This window comes from Lissotriton vulgaris, chromosome 10, assembly GCF_964263255.1.
Source record: "Lissotriton vulgaris chromosome 10, aLisVul1.2, whole genome shotgun sequence".
Lineage (NCBI taxonomy): Eukaryota > Metazoa > Chordata > Amphibia > Caudata > Salamandridae > Lissotriton > Lissotriton vulgaris.
Genome location: NC_141698.1, coordinates 697,599,202 through 697,622,574, shown reverse-complemented (window position 1 = coordinate 697,622,574; position 23,373 = coordinate 697,599,202).

Genomic DNA, 23,373 nt, shown 5'->3' with positions numbered 1-23,373 from the left:
GTCTGATCTCTATGTGTGGCTGGAATAATGTCAGTTCATATCCTGTCAGTCTCGCTATAGTCAGGTGTTGTGTCTGAGTCCTGTTCAAAAGAACTTCCACTGAATGTGGAACCTGTACTGTCAGGGGATGTCCTAATACTATGGAATCACTCTGTCTTATTGCTAGGGCTGTTGCTGCAACTGATTTCAGGCACGCAGGCAGAACCTGGGCCACCGGATCCAATGTACTAGAAAAATAAGCACAAGGCTTGTGTTTTCCTGCTTGATCTTGTGTGAGGACAGATAATGCTGATCCATCTCGTTCAGTGACAAAAAGCGTAAAAGGCTTGCTGTAACAAGGAGTCGCTAAAACTGGTGCTTGACATAAGGCTTTTTTCAATTCATCAAATGCAAGGGTATGTTCTTGTGTCCAAGGGAGGACAGTCGAAGACACTGCCTCCTGTGTTGTTAACTGTATGAGTGGTTTGGCTAGATATGCATACTGGGGAATCCATTGTCTGCAGTAAGAAGTGAGGCCAATGAAGGCCCGTACTTCCTTTTGAGTCTTGGGCTGTGGAAGATTTGCAATTAACTGAATGCGGTCTTGTGTCAGCTGTCTACCCCTCTTGGATAGCAAGTGTCCAAGGTACACCACTTGCTGTGCACAGAATTGTAACTTTGAAGGGGACAATTTGTGCCCCTTGTCTGCCAGAAAGTATAAGACTGTCAGTGATGCACGTTCGCAGTCTCGTTCTGTCCGTGCTGTGATCAGGATATCGTCCACGTACTGGAGCAGTGCGGTGTCAGTAGGCATGTGAATACTGTCTAGTTGTCTTTTCAATGCTTGACTGTAAATACTAGGACTTTCTGTGAATCCTTGAGGAGCCCTCGTAAATTTAAAACTGCGTCCATTTAAACAGAATCCGAATAGGTATTGGCTTTCTGGATGTATTGGGACACTAAAGAAGGCGTTCTTGAGATCGATTACAGTAAAGAACGTCGCTTCGGAATCAATTGCAGTCAGTAATGAAGAAATATCTGGGACTACTGTGTACTGGGGTATTATGCATTTGTTCAGTTCTCGGAGGTCAATCACTAGTCTGTAGACTGGTGGTGCATTATAGTCAGTTCGCTTAAGAATAGGGATGACAGGAGAATTACATACATTTGAGTCAGTTTCTACAACCACTCCCTGTGCAATGAGTTCGTTAACAATTTTCAGTAATGCTACTACGGCATCAGGTGGCAACTTGTATTGTCGGATTCGTGGCAGTACAACTCCCGGTTTGAGAATGACACTGTGTGGCGTAATGTGCATGTAACCTACATCAGTCGGACCTTGCGCCCATAAATGCTGTGGTACATTCTGGAGTCTGGGATCAAAATCTCTCAACACATAATGACCTTTAAAATCACGTAAAAACAATCTCACTCCTTCCGGAGAACAACAAATCACTGCTCCTAGTTCTTTCAATGTCTTTATACCAAGCAAATTTTCTGGACATGACTTAGTAAGTAACAAGTCTGTAGTACGGGACAATGGACCGACTCCTAATGAAACTGGCTTTGACACTTCGTTAACAATAGGCTTTCCTGAAAATCCCAGGGAAATATTCTGTGAGCCTTAGAGGGGTGCCCCTGGAACCTCGTCATGACTGATGGTAGTTCTGCTCGCCCCTGTGTCAATCAGAAATTTTCTGTCTTTTCCCAATACACGACTATGTACATAGGGACCCTCTTGATCTACAGGAACCTCAATAAGGGGCAAGCCAACCTCCCTCTCTAGGCTATTTCATGAGTACTGTTGATATTCTGGATAGTCTGACTGTGCGTACTGGTACATTTGTTGCGTGACATGTTGTGTGGCAGCTATTGGTTGGGGTGAAGCCACTGTCTGTTGCGTGTTCTGCGGGGTGCTATCCTGTCTAGGAGGACGCGGTCTTTCTTTTGTCTTGCCTGTAGCTATATTGTGTTTCAGGACAGCACATTCATTTACATAGTGACCTGGTTGCTTGCAATAATTACAGTTCCCTTTAACAGGTGCCGTGCCCTTTTTATGTCCATCAGCTGGTACTGATTGTGCAACTAGCACTTTCATTTTCGTATCTTTCATGCGTCTCTTTTCATGTTCCTGTTCCTCTCTAATTCTGTTCTGGTTGTATTGTAACATTTGTAACATTTGGGAAGGGCTATTTGCTTGCCAGGTACTCTCAACCTTCAGTACTCTATTCTTGATCGGGGGTAAGGAATTTTCTACTAATTTGCTCACAAAAAGATGTGGATACGATTCACTATTTGTCTTAAGGCCACTATTAATAGTAAAACATTTTTCGAATCTAGAATAAAAATCACTGGTGTCTTCATCTGGTTTCTGTTTACAGGCTGAAATAGCATCCCAATCTTCCTTTTTAGTAACTAATAATCTCGGCAGGACCTGTATCAATAGTTCAGGTAGTGCTTTAGCTTTTGCCCCAAGACCAACACCAGGGAGCCGAGTTTTATCTTCATCTTCCAATTCTGTCCAATTTATCTTTTTCTCTCCCACTTCCCAGTCTTTTTCTTTAAGCTTTTCATAAATGCCTGCTGGTAACAGTACTTTTAACAATTTAATGATGTCAGCGTACGTATAATCCCCTATGCGGAGAATGTCTTTTAATTCACGGTGGAACCCCCCCCAGGTCTTTATCATGACAGGGCAGTAATTTTTTCATTTCCAGTATTTCTATTTTCGTCAAGGGTGTATAAACATATACTCGTTGAAGCTCATTATTTTCATTTTCGACGGGATGTACCTCACGTAGGGGGTTCTGTCTGTCTATGTGGAAAATCTTTCTGTCGTGGTGTGGGGCAGGAATCAAGTGCGTGGTCAGAAAGGTCAAGTACTTATGTCGTTGGTCTAGAATAACATTAATTAATTCGGTACCTAGGCCTATCCATCTCTCTAGGAGTAGATCATCCAGTAATTTATACAAGGGACCTGAATCAGAATGTTGACTCTCGTACAACGTGATCAGATGTTGAACCATGTAAATACCAGCTAAGCGCTGTTCTTCCGGAGGAAGACTTAAAAAAGTTTGTGCCACTACGTCATCATTATATATATTAGAATTGCACGCCCATTGAACGGCTGACCGGGCTAGTTCCTGTTCATGCATAGTATGCGGTCTACCACCCCCGCTCCCTACTCGTCTTCTCAGTGCATTCTCGGTAGCTTGGAATAGGTTTTCGAGAGAATATCTCTCTGGTATGGGAGGTCCATGTTTACTGTAATCGAGACCTTTGGGCCTGTCAAACTGTCTTGCTCTACCTACGTAATTTATTTTACTCACTTCCTCTGTTTTGGACTCAGCCTCATCTGATGCTAAGTCGTCCTCTTTCTCGCCTGACTCTTTCATATGTAAGTTTAGAATTTCCTTTCGTATTTTCCTGTACATGCATTCTATCTTTGACATTTTATCATGTTTACAAGCAGCTATGTTGTCACTCCAATCAATCATACCTCTAGTTACTCCTTTATCTGGCTGGTCTTGTTCCCTGATCAGACAATTAATCAAAAAACGTAAAAGTGCGCGTTGAATCTCCACTTTTCTTTGTGCCATGGCCTCATGAATACTCTCGGGTCCCTCCCCCGTTCTAACGAAGTGGTATATTCTGTCTAAATTGTCCTTCATGCCTGGTAATGTGATCAGATAATCTGTAACGCGTCTTAATCGTAGTGAGAATATGAGCATTGGGCCCACACCTGGTACTGGATCATATATACAATGAGAAATCGTTACATTTTGTTTCTGAGGTGATGCTGTCATTTTCGGCGTTCTTTGCAGTGCCAATTCTCGTAGTGCTCGTGATGGATGTGGTGTTTGCGGTATGTCTGTGGTGGGCCCCCCTCCCATTGCCCCTTGGCTTGAGTCGTCTTTCATGATCGGTGGAGGAAGCAGTGGTGTTAACTGATCCTGTGATGCGGGCGGAGGGTGAAAAGGATTGTTACCAGGAGGAGGAGGGGGAGGAAAACCTACATTAACATAATCCGGAGCAGCTTCCTCTAAATAGGAGGAAAGGAAGACCTCCACGGCTGTCTGTTTATGACTACGTACTTTAGTCGGGATCAGTGGTGGCGGCAAATTACCGGGTACTTCCGGGGTCACTTTAGCTAGTCCTTCAGCGAGGACGGGATACATGCCTTTAATAAGGGCATTTCTTTGTCTATCTGCTTGTTCCGCCTTAACCCGTTCACCTTCTTCCTGTAGCTCTTTTTCTCTGGCTTTTTCTGCTGCTTCTTTACTTCTCTCTGCTTTGTGGAATTCTTTCTCTGATCTCCTATGCGCTTATTTACGGCATAACTCAATGGCATCTTTCTGGGACTGTCTAGCTTTCTTTTTCCATAGTGCTTCCTCTACTCTCATAATGCAATCAGCATCCCATGTCCCTGAGGCAGGCCATCTATACTTCTCGTCCAGATCCTTCGTGTACTCAACCCATAAGTCTAAAAACAGTATGGCATCTAACCCGTGCTTTTGGTACATGAAATGGCCAGGGGTGTCTCTAGGCGGGACGGGGACGGCCTCTTCAAGTATCCCTTTCCTGGTCCTTATCTGACGTAATTTCGAAAACAGTGGCATGTTGGAACTAACTTGAACGAAAACACAATATACACAAGAATAGACTGGAAACAACCATTCACACTACAACATTAAAACATTAAGAACAGATACATCCTAACTAGTACATAGAAAAAACACAATCCTGAAAAACTGTTTACTTTATGCACTGCAAAACAGTACAACCATACCGGTCTCATAAAGAGACACGTCTTTACCGTGCCCACTGAAAAGGGGACACGTCTTTACCGTGTCTGTGTACGCAGACACGTCTTTACCGGGCTCAAATAAATGAACCCGTCTCTATGCGTTCCCAATAACGGTACTCACCGGGAAGCAGAACTGAAGGCCTCGGAAACTCGATACTGGACTGGACTGCTGCTACTGCTACTGCTGCTGCGCATGCGCCTCGGAACAGGTGGGCCTCGGGATACCTCGGACCTGGCTCTCTCGGCTTGGGCTCTGGTCTAGATGGTCCGCGATCCTCACCGCCTCGTGTGGATGCCTGGTCGCAGTCTCCGTCTCCTCCGTGGGCCTGAGGGAGTAGGCAGGAAGTCCCGCTGTCGTGTACACTTGAAGTCCGTCACGGCTGTAGAAGGGGTCAGGGGGCTGGACCTACATCGCCGGCGCGTGAGGAAGGGGACTGGTACCTCTTCGGGCGCCAGATTAATGTGGTAAATATTATATTACCCTGTCATAATTTCTATACATTAATAAGGATCATGCATATATTGAGAGGCAGAGTCCGTGGTGTCCGATTCAGAAGGGCTTTATTCAATAACTCGAGTTACTGGAGAATCGGGTTCCATCACCACTAAGGTTCAGGAAGGATCGTCATCTGATTCTTTATTCACAGAATACATTATATATAGTTAATACTTACATTGAATTGGATAGGGAAGGCGGAGCACTCCAGGTGGAGCAAGTGAAAGAGAGAGATAAGAGCACATGGGCGTGAAAGAGGGCGTACACATGGGTGTACACTTGATGAGTCATAGGTGTGTCATAGGTGGGTGGATGCATAGAGTGGGTCTGCATGGTCAGCAGGAACCTTTACCCTACTTGTGCGTGCAAAACTGGTCATGACGTGGAATTGACGTGTAACTGGGGAGAGTTGGGGGGAGCTAACCTTCGTGCTAGTAGAAGAGTCTGGGATGTCAGAACGACCTGCATCTCTGGCATTATCTGATATCTTGTGTTTGGAGGATGTATCGTCTGAAGTAAAGGTCGCTCGAGCAAAGGCTGTTCATCACTAAATGCTAGTGTGTGCATATATTTCTTCGTGCATTGCGTGGGGGCCATGGGCCTTCTATGGAAACGGGTTCAGTAAATCACTTGGATGGAGACAGAAAGGCTAGGCCCTATTTTCTGCAGGCGGAAAATGTTTACCCCTTACGTTAGACAGGAATGTGTTTCTGTGGAGCTGAACAGATAACTGTAGGCAAAATACTGTCTTGGCAGGCCAGGCTGGGCATCTCTCGGCTGAGCAGGAAGTATGTGAGAGGTCAGGGATACATAACTAAACTGCAGCTTTCAGAATATCAGGAGGCTCGGAGCCTGAATTCGGGTCCTAGCTCGGCTGAGCCATGAAAACGTGCTCATCTCGATATTTAAACGTGTACCATGTAAATGCATTGGCAACATAGGCCTCAGTGCAGAATTAACGTTTCATTCATGGAGGGCCTAATAATTTACATGCTAACATTGGACGGAAATGCAGAGGCATTATTACTACAGGCATGAGAAGGGATTTGCATGATGACATGGACATACATGGGGCATAGGTACATACATAGGGTGCGTGTAGGGGACACACTGGCCACGTAAAATTTCTATTTCCTCAGAAAGACAACGATTTGAAATTTTTTGGAGGCTAGTGAGGTCAGGAGAGGGGGAGGGACGTGCGGCTATAGAGCCAAAGATAGCGCCCGAAGTTTGGAAGTCGTACTTCGGGTCCTTGTATGACTGTGAGGTTGAAGGTCCCACAAGCCCGGATATCTGTCGTGAAAACTTGGAGTATTGCCAGGAGGGAGGCTGGGATATCTCATTGATGGGGGTTAGAAAAGCTATTAATAGCCTACTCCCCAACAAAGCCCCTGGTCTGGACAATCTCCCGGGGGGCCGATTTCAGGAGGAAGCCAATATTTGGGCCCCATACTTGAGTGCCCTATTTTATGCTATCCTGAAGGGCATGAATCCCCCAGACACCTGGAATAGGCGGAGATAGTACTCATATTTAAAAAGGGCTGCCCTCTTCTACCCTCTAACTATAGACCCATCAGCTTAATCGATAACACTCAAAAACTGATGGGCAGGGTTTTATTGGCCCGCATACAGGGGTGGATGGAGGAGCAAGAAATCTTGAATCCCTATCAGGCCGTCTTCAGATCAAACATGTCAACCGTGGACCAGATATTTAGATTACAGATACTTTTCTGGAAAACAGTGAAGATGGAGGGTGGCAGCCCTATCTTAAATTCATTGATCTGAAGTCGGCCTTCGATCTTGCATCCAGGAAGAAGCTCTGGAAAGTGTTCAGCAACCTTGGGATTCCTCCTTATCTCCTCAATGTGTTAGTGAGTTTACACACTGACAACTACGCACAAGTTAGATGCGGAAAATATGGGGAACTCTCTCCACGCTTTCCTGTCAAAAAGGGGGTGAGGTAGGGATGCGTTTTAGCCCCCCCATTCGCGGACAATACCTTGTTATTGTCCAAGTCACCACTAGGTATCCAACGCATCCTGGATGGGTTTGCACAGTTTTGCAAAATGAGAGGTTTGGAGATCACTTTATCCAAAACCAAATTTATGGTCTCCAATCCGCCGAAGAGCAAGCGCCCAAACCCTTCTCTCAATGGTACCCGCCTCGATGAAAGTGAGGATATTCGATTATCTGGGTATTACATTGTCTGAGCAATTTGGGTGGGGCCCACAAATGGCCAAAGCAAAGCTAAGGCTCACTCAGACAACAGGTGGGATCATGAAATTGCATAGAACATGTGAATTCTAGCCAGCAGCCCCTGTGATGGAGATATTTAAGGCCCAAGCAACTGGGGCTACACTATACGGGAGGAGCTCTGTGGGCATAGTTCTACCGTGGATCTCGTGAAGCTGGAAAATAACTTCATGAGACAGCTTATACCCCTTCCACGCAGCACCCCACTAGTTCCTCTATGTATGGATTTGGACATGAGGCCAATTGATGAAGAGATTGCCCTTAGGCCTCTGACCTTTTGGTAGCAGATATGGGCAACTCCTGAGTTGTCCTCCTACAAAGTCGAGATAAAGGAGCTCCTCTCTAGACTTAATCCAAGCAAAATACCATGGCAGACCTACATTAGGAACCTTTCAACCAGGCTAGGTAGGCCAGAGCTATGGTCATCTCTGTACTATGATATCCAGGACGGACCTTGTAAAACATTGCAGGCAATCCAACCTGGTGTCTCCCCAGGAAAGTGCTAAAGAGGGCAGGTGGACGAGGGAGTTTCTACAAATAAAAGAGGTGTATATGAAGGAACCCTTTTTGGATGTAATTTACCCTCCTATGGCTAGGAAACTGTATTTGCAATTTATATTGGGGAATCTACCTTTGGCAGCGCACACACGTTCATGGGCTCCCGAAAACTCAAGTGTGTGCCCTATTTGTAACTAAATGGCTGAATCTGAAATTCATGTGTTGTTTTTCTGCCCTGCCTATGCTTCACCTCGCAAACGTTGGATAATCCACATATGCAAAAATGTAGGGTTTGTACATTGTGCAGAGGCTTTTAGAGTTTTAAAATATGTTATTGATCCTCCAATTGTATTCGGGGTATCTCGTTTTTTAAATGCTATGGGGCACATTAGGAGAAGGTTTTTAAAGTAGTTACAGTGGAAGGTTAATTGGAAAAATCGTTTGTTAACTCTTTTAGTGTATTATAAGGATCGTTTTTATAAATGAATTTTGTTTTGTGGCTGTCACTGGTTTTAACTGTGCATAAATCATGGGAGTGTAATTACTGATTAATCTGTGTAAATGTTTGATGCATTTTTATGGCCTGAGTGGCCGAAATAAAGTTTTAACAAAGCAATGCAAGCCTGTATAACTAACAACCTGAACACGTACAGGGACTTGCAAGGACTTACTGTATTACTTAGAGCGATTTGTTTATTGGGCACAATCTGTGTTTTACTGGAACCTTGCTCTCATGTGAATTCTATTTATTATATATATATATTTTATGCTATTGTATTTTATATTGTGCTTTTATGGTTTTAACTTATGAAACTGAATAAATAATATGATTGATTGATTGATTGATTGACAGCAGTGTTTATCACATGCATTCAGTATAATATGCATTCATAACATAACATAATTTGACTTATAATATTTCGGATTAGTATTTGTTGCTTCAATTGTGCCGTATGTAGTGCTTTTTCTATTTTAGGGGTGGGATTTTAGGAGCAAATTAATAATAAGTTATAAAATGTTTTACCCTTACTTTTCAGCCTTCTCAGAGTGTAGCGTCAGCTCTTTGTTTTATTGCAAATCGACACTTGAGTGCTCTGTCACATGGGTCAGCTTGGTACCTACACTTTTATCCCTTTATATTTTTTCTTGAAACTGTATTTTTTGAGTCCAGAAAAGACATGTATTTACACGTATTCACTTGCGCACGCTTCTGATTCACTTTTTTTGTTTTTGTACATGTGTGGTTTTTGAAACTTTTTTATTTGTTTTGCTTTTTGGTCTGCTGTGCTTGAGTCAGTCACGTAGTGTGTTGAAACGTACACTTTTCCCATATGGGTAGTCCATTAATGTTTTGTTTCGTGTGTTTGTGACTTGCCCAATTACATATTTGGGTTTTTGGTTTATGCGGTTCACCATGAAAATTTTAGTTCATTCATCTGTTTTCCACTGTGAGGAATCTAAACTTGGCTCCCGGGTGCATGAAAAACAAAACATGCATTTGCCGTTTGCTTAACCAAGCGCCTTAGAGCTTTTCTTCTCTTTATTGCTTTGTTTTTAGAATTAGATTAATTCGTATCTTTCCTTTCACCTACATTGTGACAACAAATGAACTGTCTGCTCAGCCGGAGAAGAGATAAGATAATATAAACCTGTGGAGATACAAACATTTAAAAGGTTATGCACTAAAGCCCAGAATACTATTCTTACAGTTCACCTAGTTACACGTTAAGAACAAAACGATTACACATGCTCCACATCTCTCAAGATATTTATTTTAATAAACACTGTGTTGAACAGTCGTTTTAATGCAATATGAACATAATGCATGCAGTTCAGCTTGTACCAGTTGCAAATGAGGCTTCAAATAAATATTAAACAAAACAAACTTGCATTTTGGTCTATTGAAACAGATGGTTTTACATGTTGTTGTCCTAGGGTGGAGCAGTAAACATACTTTTCGGTGTCTTGAAGTTTGAAATGAGTGCCATTTTTTGCAAATTCTTTAATGGGACTGTATATACTTTGTTAGCCTGGTCGGATTAAAAATCTCCCCGTTGGAATGAAACAGCGGCCCTAATTGTCCCTTAATCTTCTAATTACAACAAATGTGTGTGGATTTGGAGCTGATGAAAACATCTCAAGTGGGCCATTCATCGACAGAGTAACAGAATGCCTGGCATCTCGACATCCCCTTACAGAGAGGTTCCACTCTGTCTAGACTGTGTCAAGATGGAAGTCTGACCCAGCCAGAGACCACTGCAGGGAGACAGGCTCAGCAATGTGCCGAGATTCTGGTGGTCTCGGGCTGCAGCTATACATACTCTGTGAAATGTAGCCACTGAGTGACACTGGCAGCTGCTCTAAATAATGCAAGGAGAAGAATGTGTTTGACACATGTAAAGTAATTAATGAGTACATTTCTCATCAGGCAGCTCCCACAGCAAAGGCAAGTGGAGCAACCTATTGCATGAAACATGGATCTGTTGAATATTTCAGAAACCCTTCATCACATTAATCCGGATAAAAATCGTAAAGGGCTTGATATGGAAATTATGCGGTTAGGCATCTGAGAATTGGACAAATCCGAGGAACTGTGTGGCCTTCTCTCCACAAAGCAACTATAAAGATTCGTGTGCTGACTGAACTAACTCAACATTTGTATGACAACTCCCCCAGAGGGCATCAGCTTGGCAGACAAATTAATGCACAGTAGAGAGCTGTGTGTAGTTTCCAGGTCACACTTTTGAGGCCACAAAAGCTCAATCAATTGTTCATTTTTCTGATGAGGAGCAAATGAAAAGTTGTGTAATTATCATCTCGGTTTATTAGTTCTTTGAGATATTTGCATAAATAAGAAGTGCTTATTGTCGTTACCTGAGCATTCCCCTGTCTGCCTTTTTTCTTGTGTGCCAAACGTGAAATGACAATCACATAGCTCCGTTGTACCAATTTGTGCTTTGACTCCTAAGCAAAAGTCTCAGGTACTCATTTATGAGGCCCCTTGCGCTGTCGGAATATGACTCTTTGTGACATTCGGTGGTGCAGGAGCCTGCTCCATATTTACAAGGCTGCACTAAGCCACTTTCTGTGGCTTAATGCTGCCTCCTAAACGTTGTCCCCTTTAACACAGTTTTCTGCGTTAAAGGGTCGTGCAATGGGCGTTGCTGGGGGCGTTCCCAGCAACATTCATGGCATTTTGACACTCCCCCAGATTAACGAGAAATCGTAATAAATCGGAGCCAGCGCCAAAACCTGACACCTTACCAGGGGAGGCGTAAGGGAGGCACAACGTGGAGAAATATCTTTATTTCTCCTTGATTTTTTTTTCTATTTGTGTTGCATTCTGTAGCACACATAGAAAGAGGAAAAAGCCTCTACTGATTGTTTCTGTGCAGAAGGATTTCCCTTTGTGCACAGAAATAATCACCCCTGCAATGCAGACACCCTTGCACTATAGTGCAAAGGTACCAGCTGCGGCCGGTACTAGGTGTAACTGCAGGGCGGTGATGTGGGGAGGGGGAGGGGCAGGGTGGGGGGTAGTAATGTATGGATTATGGACTTTAACAGGTAAGTAAACATATAAATAAATAAATCGAATTTCGTTGTGTGCACTGCTTCACCAAATGCGAAGCAGTGCGCGCAACAAAATTTGTTTCATTTATTTATATGTTTACTTACCTGTTAAAGTCCATAATCCATACACTACCCCCCACCCTGCTCCTCCCCCTCCCCACGTCACCGCCCTGCAGTTACACCTACTACCGGCCGTTGCTGAAAGGTACCTGTGTTGGCACAAGGTAGCCCACTGTGCGCAGGGGGAAAGGACAGGAATGTGCTGTATCTGATAGATGCGGCACACTCCTGCCCTTTTCATTTATTACCGTAGCGCAGCGCAGAAGGAAGGCCTTCAGCGCTGCCATAAGGTTAAACTTCATAAAGGAGGTCCTCCGACACCATTATGCCCTTTCGCAAGAGTATTTGTGAAGCAACCTATTAGTGGAGATGTCACATCCCAAATGCCTTTCCCCTTCGTAGACCTCTCAGTGTGACAAAAGCACATCCATTTGCAATTTGGAATGATAAACGTGGCTCCAAATTAGTAAATTTAAAATGATGGATTGTGCACAAAAAACATACCAACCACCGTTTTCGTGCACATTGCATGCATATCAATTGATATCAAAGTGTGCATTTGGGTTTAAGCATCAATTGTGAAACAAAGAAATATTATGAGAAACATCTGTTTCTGCTAAGCACCCTTGGACCTCATTAAGTAATGTGCCATAGCTCCCACTGAGACAAAAGTAGGGTAAATGTTAGTCAGGAGGGACTAATCCAGTGCTCTAAATCGGGTAGAGATTGGCGAAGATACGCACTGGTGGGGTTCCTACACTGCCGGGAAATCCTTCCTGCTCCCACTAGCAAGTGAGTAGCTGTGTGGGGCTCAATTTGCATTAAACTATTCTACAGTAAATTGGATCCCACCCTCTGTCAGCAGCAGCAATGCAAAACAATTCAGCGTTTCCAGCAAGGTCAAGTATTACACATGTTATCAAAGACCAGAGTTTGGTTGGTCTTTTCCTTGGCAGTGATCTCAGAGATTACATGGGACCTGCCTCTGTGCAGAGGTCTCATGAAAACCTATCAACCCTCCATTAGGAATGTATGAAGAGCCTGTGTCAAAGGGAGATGCCAAAAAATCAGTTCTACTGCCAACATAAATATTTTGGCAAACGTACAAAATGCTGGCAGCTGCGGTTAGATAATTGCATATTTCAAACCTCCCAAAATTTGGACCAAATGCCTATAATCCTTAGTGATAAATATTGGCGCTCCGATGGAATCCTACACCCTCTACCATTTCTGTGCATGCTGATCATAAACCAAAAGTGTGAAACCCCACAAGAGGAAATAAACTATAACGAAGCACAGCTAGCGTGCAGTCCACTACATTAAAAATCATAAACAGGCCAATTTCTGAGTTCCAAGAGTTTTATTTCAAAGTTCTTCTAAACATAAACTTAAGTCTTGATTGCGAATTCACGTACAACAACTATTAGCACACAAGTGTTTCATTGCATGCCAATGTTTTCAAGACTAAACAGAAGTTGTCATGTACAAATATCTTGTAGAATAACCTTGATTCCAGTAATTGACTCAAAAGTGAAATGGAACAAGGTTGGCCCATCTGAAGAAGCAGTGGATTACAAACTGGTAAGTATTTGTTTTTGATTGAAAAGGATCTTCAAAATGCGTAGTTGAGCAAGATACCATAAGTAGTGGCCAACCAATAGTATATTCAGATACTATGTCATGTGTAGGCAATTACTGGCTGTGAAAGCCCCAGCTGTATGTTGGCCTCCATATGCACTGCAATGCTGGAAGCCACATGTTGCCAAACTGACATTTGCTACTTTGTGGTAAAGGTTTTTACTTACTTTACTTTATAGATGTAGTAAATGTGGCTTATCAACAAACCTTTAAACAAAAATACAATAATATTAAAATTTTGTGAATGTTGGAAATATCAAGCGTAAGAGTCTTGACACAATGAAAATCAATTTACTGTATCCTTTGTAAAAAGATATCTAATTTTCATCAACATTAAGGTTACGAAATGTACTAGTGTAACCTGATAAACAGCAAGTTGTTTTAGCATTGATCATACCACATTCAAAATAGTTTTCTTCAGGCATTTCATTGCAGAGATAGAAAACCTGACGCTGACCACCGTGAGAATTATGATTCCAAGAATCATTATGTAAAGTTGATGAAGTGAGACTGTTATAAAAAATTGTATCAACTTTGGATCTTTTGAGAAATGCTATATCCGGGCAAATAGCACAAGGAGCCATACACACATTACATAGGGTTTCTGAGATTTTAAATGATCCCTCTTTTCAGAACAATAATATCGCAAAATGTATTAATTGATTAGCCCTTTAAGAAAAGGGAACAGTATAATGCAGACAATAAGCAGATTACATAAACTGTCATATCAATAATTGAATAGGATTGAATTTCTGATTTTTTAAATTAAAGGTTGGTCTCAAAGGTTCTTCTTTGGTCCATATGTCTCTCACATTGCTGAATTACTTAGTCCTTGAGATATACAAACCTTATTCCAAAATAATAGTTTTGATTAGTATGGAATTAAGCAACCTTGTTACCTTTCTGAGCATTGCTTTCTTTAACTGGTCAAACCAAAGAAGATACGATTGCACACAGATTGAGAAACTCTTTAACACATTGGTGATTATTTTGGCACTGCGTGCTATTAACAGAGGTTTGAATAATTTCTTTCCGAGATGAAAGGGAATTTCAGTAAACTGTCCATATGGCTGAGATACCCGCCACCCCCTCTCAACACAATCCCCAAAGGAGGGAAACAGGAAACAGTTCTTGAAGTTTTTGGAAGAGGGAGGGAGTAACCCTCCCGGCCGTATTTATTAAAACAAAATTAAAACATTAAATCAAAATTTTATATTATGTACAATTTCATTACCACATTGCGATGTTTGGCTAACCTTAACAGATTCTCTAATACAGAGGTTCTCCTAGCCGAACTAACATCCTACACACATTTACTTGAAATTATGAAATTGTACATCCTAACGTTTAAGGGCCAACGGCAAGGTCGTAACCGGTGTCAAGATCCCTAACCAGAAATACCCCCCCCACTTGTGAGGGGCGACAGCACTGAGGCGTACCTCAAGTGCAACTACCAATTTCCCTTTGACTTGACGGGGGCACCAATAAAACTCGACGCCACTTAAAGGTCGTTCGAGGACTCGTGTGAGGTATCTAGAAGGTAGCATAGACCCCCCCCCAAACCCCGCACAACTTACCACATCTGCCGTCGCAGACGTCACTGGCCCCGGGAAATTCCCCAGGAGGGGGCTGTAACCCCTCCTACACAGGAAGGGGCCTTGACCGCCTTTCCTTTTCTTTCGGCGACCCATCCTTAGAAGGGACCGCCTCCCCGTTGAGGGGCCAATGGCCACCTCTCCCGAGCGCTCCCATCCGTGTTGGGTGACGCCCACTCATAGGGATCTTCCAATTAGTGCTCACCGATCATGACCTTACCGCCCGACCAAAAATAAATACGACAATGCTAACTAACCTATTAAACTAAAAAATACATTGGCTACTACGACCGTAATAAAAGCATGCTTATAAATGAACACTAAACCCGAATTCTTTAATCATAAAACATAAATGACATAGACCATTCTTTATTACACACTCAAAATCAACACGATAATACCACAACCTGTAAACGAAATTAGAGTTATCCATCAACTTTTATTCAAAACAACTGGCTGTCTTCAGGGGCTGGTGGGTGGGTCAAAATTGGCTCTTCGTTCCGTCTCGAGCTCACGTGCAGCGAGGAGGTGCAGCTTCAGAGCACAGGAACAAGAGGATGCCTTCTGGTCTTGCGTCCCCTTTTATCCGTCTTCAGGGCGGGCGTAAACCCGCCCCTGCCTGCCCCGAGGGCGTGGCCAGCCGCGTCAGTGTCTAGGCCAGCCCACTCTAGGGCGGGAAAAAGCGCGCCCCGGCTACGCCGCTTCAGGCATACCAGCCGAGACACGCCTCCCGCCCAAGATGGCTTCCCGGGGGGATCGTGGTACTCTGCCATACGTGCGGGGGGACCGAGTGGTCGCCCCTTTCCATATGGCTGAGATACCCGCCACCCCCTCTCAACACAATCCCCAAAGGAGGGAAACAGGAAACAGTTCTTGAAGTTTTTGGAAGAGGGAGGGAGTAACCCTCCCGGCCGTATTTATTAAAACAAAATTAAAACATTAAATCAAAATTTTATATTATGTACAATTTCATTACCACATTGCGATGTTTGGCTAACCTTAACAGATTCTCTAATACAGAGGTTCTCCTAGCCGAACTAACATCCTACACACATTTACTTGAAATTATGAAATTGTACATCCTAACGTTTAAGGGCCAACGGCAAGGTCGTAACCGGTGTCAAGATCCCTAACCAGAAATACCCCCCCCACTTGTGAGGGGCGACAGCACTGAGGCGTACCTCAAGTGCAACTACCAATTTCCCTTTGACTTGACGGGGGCACCAATAAAACTCGACGCCACTTAAAGGTCGTTCGAGGACTCGTGTGAGGTATCTAGAAGGTAGCGTAGACCCCCCCCCAAACCCCGCACAACTTACCACATCTGCCGTCGCAGACGTCACTGGCCCCGGGAAATTCCCCAGGAGGGGGCTGTAACCCCTCCTACACAGGAAGGGGCCTTGACCGCCTTTCCTTTTCTTTCAGCGACCCATCCTTAGAAGGGACCGCCTCCCCGTTGAGGGGCCAATGGCCACCTCTCCCGAGCGCTCCCATCCGTGTTGGGTGACGCCCACTCATAGGGATCTTCCAATTAGTGCTCACCGATCATGACCTTACCGCCACAGGCCGGATAGTTGACCGGCTATCCGGACCCCCCACAAAGCTCCTACCTAAAGGTCATGTTTTAACGTTTTTAACCATGCTAAGAAGTCTCCTATGAGTAACTCATTCCCCACCCGAGACAAATGCACACCATCCCCCAAATACATACTGTCATCATTAATACAGCCATGCGAAATAGAATGCAATGTCCTGGAACGGAACAACCTACTCACTTTGTTATTAAGCTTTCTCACAGAGTGATTCAAAGCAGGAACAGAAATAGCCCCTCGCCACACCCTTCGTGGGATCATATGGGACCACGCAATTGTGCACCCCGGAACTCTCCTCGCCAACCAACTTACAGTGGAAAGCATTGCCTCCAGGAGAAGTCGTCTACCGGTGGTGACCAAATCGTTGCCCCCTAGATGCACTATGATTACAGACGGCGGTGACCTCGTCCGCCCTAACAAACCCTCGAAAAATGCTTGAAACTGGTCAATACAGAGCCCGCCTCTTCCGTAGAAGGACACCCTGTACCCGTATTCCCCAGCTACGTGAATCATGTCACCTGCTTTGAATACGTCCGCGGCACGCCTCACGTATGAGTGGCCCACGACCCACACCTCCTTCTTCACAGCCGGTGATGTCTGACCGCTGGCCCGGTGTTGGGTCGACTGCATAGTCCGCCCCGCCTCGTAGGCTTGCGCAACTGAAAACCAAACAAAGACAAGAAGCGTGAGTACATCATTACAGCTTCACAACATGTGCAACCGCACATACCTCTTATAACACTTGGAGGACCAACGCCCCACTCGTTTCACTTGTTCAACATTAAGACCCCTAGCTGTAGCTTCCGTAGCAGCCCCTATCCGAAAGGAGTGGGTCCCAAACTCGCCCGGGTTCAAGCCCGCAGCGGCAATTGACATCGCAAGCACCCGCTGAAACTGAAATTTCGTCAGTGGGGTGGCGTCCGCGTGTCTCAACAAGGTCCCCCCCCATGATGCCACCCTTCGTGCTAGGTAGTTTTCTAAACACTTTACTGGACACATGGAGGACCCGGGAATCCTGGGTATGATTATGCAGTCACCCATCCCATCTTGATCGGTCTTGGACCTGACAAAGGAGACAGTCATTGTCTCTCCTCTGACCTGAACGTGTTCCCGGCACAAACCCCCTGTCACATCCCGTTTGTTCCTCGCCACCAGTTCGCTTACCCGCATCGCTCCATGAAATGCCAGCGTAAAAGCGGCTCGGAACAACACCGTCTCAAACTGAGATGAACATGTGGCAGGGAGTGTGGCCAACAACTGGGCCAACCTATCCAGACCTATCGGGCGCCTCTCATCTACTCTGCGACCCTCAAGGCGTTGCCACCCACGCAGCGCTTTCTGTACAACGAAAGACGCTGTCGGGTCCTGGATACCATGAGCCCTGGCAACAAAGGAAATGGCAGCACGATGCCTCTGGGCCGTAGCCACCGATTTCCCAGCCCTACGTAAGGACATCAGAAAATTCACTACCCATTCCTCGTGGCCCCAAAGCCCCTCTCCATCAGTCCCCAAAAAGGCTAAATAGGACCGAAACGCTCCTTCATATGCCTTCCTTGTCCTTGGTGCTAGGCTCTCTCCCACGAGGTGACGAAGTTCGGGGCACCGAGAGACCAGAGAGCTTCGGGAAAGGGTGCCGGCTCTGGGTCCGCTGTGGGAAGGAAACCCGAGAAAGCCTGCATATGAAAACGAGACAGTGCATCAGCTGCCTGATTCAGTACCCCCGGGACATGTTTAGCTCTGAATAGCACATTCAGTTGCATACACAGTAAAACAATTTCTTTGAGCAGTCTTAAAATCAGTTTACATCGTGCTGCCTGGCTATTGATGCACTCGACCACGGTCATATTGTCAGACCAAAATACCACAGAGTGATCTTTGAACCCTTCGGGCCAGGTTCTTAGGGCCACCAAAATGGGGAAAAGTTCCAAGAAAGCAATATTACTTGTCAGTCCATTGTCATGCCACCATGCCGGCCATCTTTGTGCCGACCATTTTGTGCCGAAGATGGCACCAAAACCTATGCTACCTGCCGAATCTGTCCATAGCCCCAGCTCTTCAGAGGACACGGCCGGTTTGTTCCAGACGACTCGACCATTAAAATCCGCCAGGAATGCTAACCAAATGCGCATGTCCTGGCGGACCTCAGCCGATAGTCTCGTGCGATGATGACCCTCCTTTAGGCCGACCATAGCTTGGGCAATTGAACGGGAAAAGGGGCGGGCCATCGGTATAACCCTCAGGGCAAAATTCAACTGTCCCACCAACTGCTGTAACTGATGCAGCGTAACTTTAGATCCATTTATACACATTTGCAGGGCTGCCCTGAACTTCCCCACTTTGTCAGCTGGTAAACGAAAACAACCCTCACTGGAGTCTAACTCGATCCCCAGAAACTCGAGGCAAGTCGCAGGACCCACCGTCTTACCCGGTGCCAATGGCACACCAAACTGCTTCATTAATACACAAAATTCGGCCAAGGCCTGGCCACATTCGAGATCCCCGGCTGCCCCAAGGAACAGAAAGTCATCAAGGTAATGCATTACATGTTGGAAACCCGTCCTCTTTGTTAAGACCCATTGTAGAAAACTACTGAATTTCTCGAAATAGGCACAAGATATAGAGCACCCCATCGGCATGCACCTATCCATGTAATAATGACCCTGAAACATGAAACCTAGGAGACGCTGGTCGTCTGGGTGTACCGGGAGCAACCGGAATGCTGACTCGATATCCGACTTCGCCATCAGCGCCCCGGGCCCCAGGCGATTCAAAATGGCTACGGCCTCATCGAAAGATGCGTACCGCACCGAACACACTTCTGGGTCTATTGCATCGTTTACAGAAAGACCACGTGGAGCTGATAAATTATGAATCAGTCGGAACTCACCCGGGTCCTTCTTGGGGACCACCCCTAAAGGAGAACAAACAAAACTCTGCACCGGGGGTACACTAAACGGGCCGGCAACCCGACCTCGAGTAACCTCTTTCCGGATCTTCTCCTGTACCACGGTCGTATGCTGTAGGACCGAAAGTTGATTTTTACACTTCTCCACACCCTGAAAGTCCCCTACTGGGATGCGGAAACCATACGAAAACCCGTTCCGCAGCACCCCAGCAGAAGTACGATCCGGGTATTCACTGAGCCAGGGAATCATCGCCAAGGTATCAATCGGGGTAGGTAAAGGCACCCCTCGGACTATGTTAGACCTGTTTGGCGCCTCCTCTACCCCCGTTATCACCCGTTTTGGCTCTGCACGTGGACTCAGGATGGGACGACCCGCACCCACTACATTCATGTCTAAATTTACACGATCCCTGGGGCCTAGTACATTTACCTCTGTTGAAATTCCAGCAGAACCCCCTTTTCCCTGTATTGCTGGCAGGTCTCGAGTGATCGTCGGTACCCGTACCTGATCGAAAGGGCGTCCCCGCATATTGGCGGGAGGATTCGCCAACATTACCCCCTACCAATGGCATTTTCAACATACCTGTCTCCTTCATTTTATCCCATGTCAAAGAATCGTAACAATCCCAGGTTAAGCTTTTATTATGCTCTTTAGCCTTTCTAAAAAGATTATCGTAGCAGAACCAATGGTTACCCTGGTGTGACGTCGAGTACCCCATGATTCGCGACTGATAGGTCGGCAACTCGGAAAGTAACTCGGGCCTACGTTCCCCTAAGATCGACGTAAAAATCCCCCATGCTTTGCCCCAATTGCCAATATTCTCATTCACTTTAAAGGCGGCCATTTTTGCGCGCCAAACACTCGGATGCATGAGGTCTTTCTGGCCCTTAACATGCTCCACCTCATAATGATCAACAAGCAACGAGAAGATGTTCACATATTCCCCCGCCCAAATCTTCTCTTTAATTGCCAAAGGCACATGTTGACCCAACCTTTCTCTACGAGAGGGTGCTGACTCATCCCTCGCAATCGGCAATGGCCGCTTACCTGCACCGGACGCTGCCTCTGCGGTCGTAATCGTCCCTTGTGGCTTGTCAACTACTGCAGCCGGCGCGGACACCTTGGCTGCCTCCCGTTTCTCACGCAGTTGCTTCATCAGCGCCTGCGCGTCGACAGCCGTGGCGCCCTCACTACCTTCGCCCAACCACGCTGCAAGTTGTGCTGCCAGCTCGGGCGGCATATCTTCATTGGACACCGGGGTGACCACCACGGGAATCGGATTCCCCTCCACGGGTACTGGGGTTGGCGCTTCAAGCGGGGTACGGGGAACCGGGACGTCTCCCCCAGCTGGTCCCCTCCTTGGCCTCTTGGCTCTCCCTCCTGGGGCTGCTCCAGCCGAAGGACGTTCCGGCCCCCCTTCCCCCTCTCTCTCCGCCACCCGCTTCTTCAGATCGGTCATCTCCTTCATGAGGACCCGAAGCATCTGTTCAGTCGTCATTCTCTTTCCGCCTTTCTTGGGCATTTCTCCGACAGAGTATCTGTAAGACAAAAAGAAGGATTACAACGCTCAAAATTGGCTCTTCGTTCCGTCTCGAGCTCACGTGCAGCGAGGAGGTGCAGCTTCAGAGCACAGGAACAAGAGGATGCCTTCTGGTCTTGCGTCCCCTTTTATCCGTCTTCAGGGCGGGCGTAAACCCGCCCCTGCCTGCCCCGAGGGCGTGGCCAGCCGCGTCAGTGTCTAGGCCAGCCCACTCTAGGGCGGGAAAAAGCACGCCCCGGCTACGCCGCTTCGGGCATACCAGCCGAGACACGCCTCCCGCCCAAGATGGCTTCCCGGGGGGATCGTGGTACTCTGCCATACGTGCGGGGGGACCGAGTGGTCGCCCCTTTCCATAATGGGTTTTTTCTGTTGCTCCTGTAACTTGCCTCCAGGATCTGCAGTAGAATTCACTATGAACTGTAAATCCAATTGCATTCAGGCCTAATTTGAACACAAGTGCTTCAAATTTACATTGTAGCTTGTCACAATAGCTGCTAAAACAATCAACCATACTCTTATTCTGCTTTACGTTTGGACCAATAGAATTACAATAACACTTAAATTGATGTAATACTCGTTAAAGGTCCATGGGTGTATAACTAATCAGAAACGTCTGCATAAACCAGTATGACAAAGTGTGTGGCTCCATGTTTTGGTTAAAAACCATTCACTTTCAGGAGAATATTGGAAATTTACATTTTGAACATCACAAGCACATTTATTAATTTTACTTTTATCTATATTGACAACAACAGTGCAGTTGGATGGGAAGGACACGTCATAAACCGAGACATTTGATATCATTATGAGGTAGAAGGCAGCATTCAGTGGAGAAATGGGAGGTCTGGAAGGTTTTCCTTCAGATATGAAATTGAAGCTTTGTGTAAAACTGTTATCACTGGTGTGTCCTGGTAATATAATTTAAACTGCAGTTCATCCAAAGTAGAACAGATGAGTGGGTCTATGATTTTAACAGCAAGCCTTTCAACGTAGGTCATATTCTAAGCTGAGGCATCCTGACCTCTTACAGAGGCTACATGTAAATCATCCCACTTTTCTTGCCTTTCACCTTTTTCTGTTGATATATTATAATTCAATTCCGTTAAACTTTATCCGATTATTAATAATACTCAAAAAAGTTAGAGAAAGATAAAAATACAAATAACAGTTAACAGTTTTTTGGTTGTGACATGGCTCAGCAGATTTGAAAACAAGCATTTACAATGCAATAGGTCTCGCATTATTAATGTTTGAGCTATTGGCATTGTAAATGACAATGCCTTTTCTTCATTTGCATCGTTGGGTAAACAAGCACTTTGCACTTATAGTCCATGCTTATGAGAAGCAAGGCTGGAAGTCTCTTTTACTGCCAGCTTTGCTCATTGTAAGCAAGGAATATATGCTCAAAGTGCGTGTTTATGCACCGATTGCAGGTTTTAAAAACAATGAATAAAAGACATTGTCATTTACAATGCTGAATTGCTCCAACTTTAATAATGCGAGACCTATTGCATTGTAAATGCTTGTTAAGGTGTATGTTGTCCGCCAAACTCAAAATAAGCCTCTTGGTCTGTACCTTATAGGTCGCTTCACCCCTCTCTCTCCCCGCTCCCAGGGTGGAGCATCAGCGAAGAGCTCTTGGATGGCTTTATTGACACACCCGAGTGGACCAGAGACAGCAATGTCAGGAAGCAAGAGCATTGAGGTGCAGGTAGAACAGAGGACTTCCCTTCACCAGGAATCTAGCCAATGAGCAGAAGTAATGCACCTCAATGTTTGTGGATTAGAGATACCTGGGGGTGGCGGGCGGTCTTGAGGCTGCAATTTTTTGGGTGGGCCCGCCGCAGTCCCGCCAAGCATATTATGAGTTTCCTCTCCGCCGCGGTTTTTATGGCGATTCCTCCTCTGTGAAAACTGTTGCGGTGAGGAAACACAGGTGGCCCTACAGGGAAATGGGGTGCTTTCAAGGTAGCACATGTTGCACCCCCCTGTGTGCATGAGGCCCCATACCTCACCTCCCTCTACCCCACAGATACGTTCCTCACCCCCTACACCTGCTAAATCTAAGTGTATTTCAACCTCTGTACCTCACCTCCCTCTACCTCACAGATATGTACCTCACCCCTTACACCTGCTAAATCTTAGTGTATTTCACCCTCTGTACCTCACCTTCCTCTACCTCACCAACCTCTCCCTCTACTCCTGCTAAATCTTGGTGTATTTACCCCTTTGTACCTCACCTACCTTTACCGCACCGATCTCTACCTCTCCCAAGATGGCTCTCTCTACTCCGCCTCTACATCTCATGCCCTCACCTCTTTGCTCCACTCTTTTTGCCTACATCTAGTTCTCTCATTGGCTACCTCAACTCACTTTCTTCCTCCTCCCCTCACTGTGCACCTCACTGCTCTGCTGTCTGACTCCAAACACAATCCT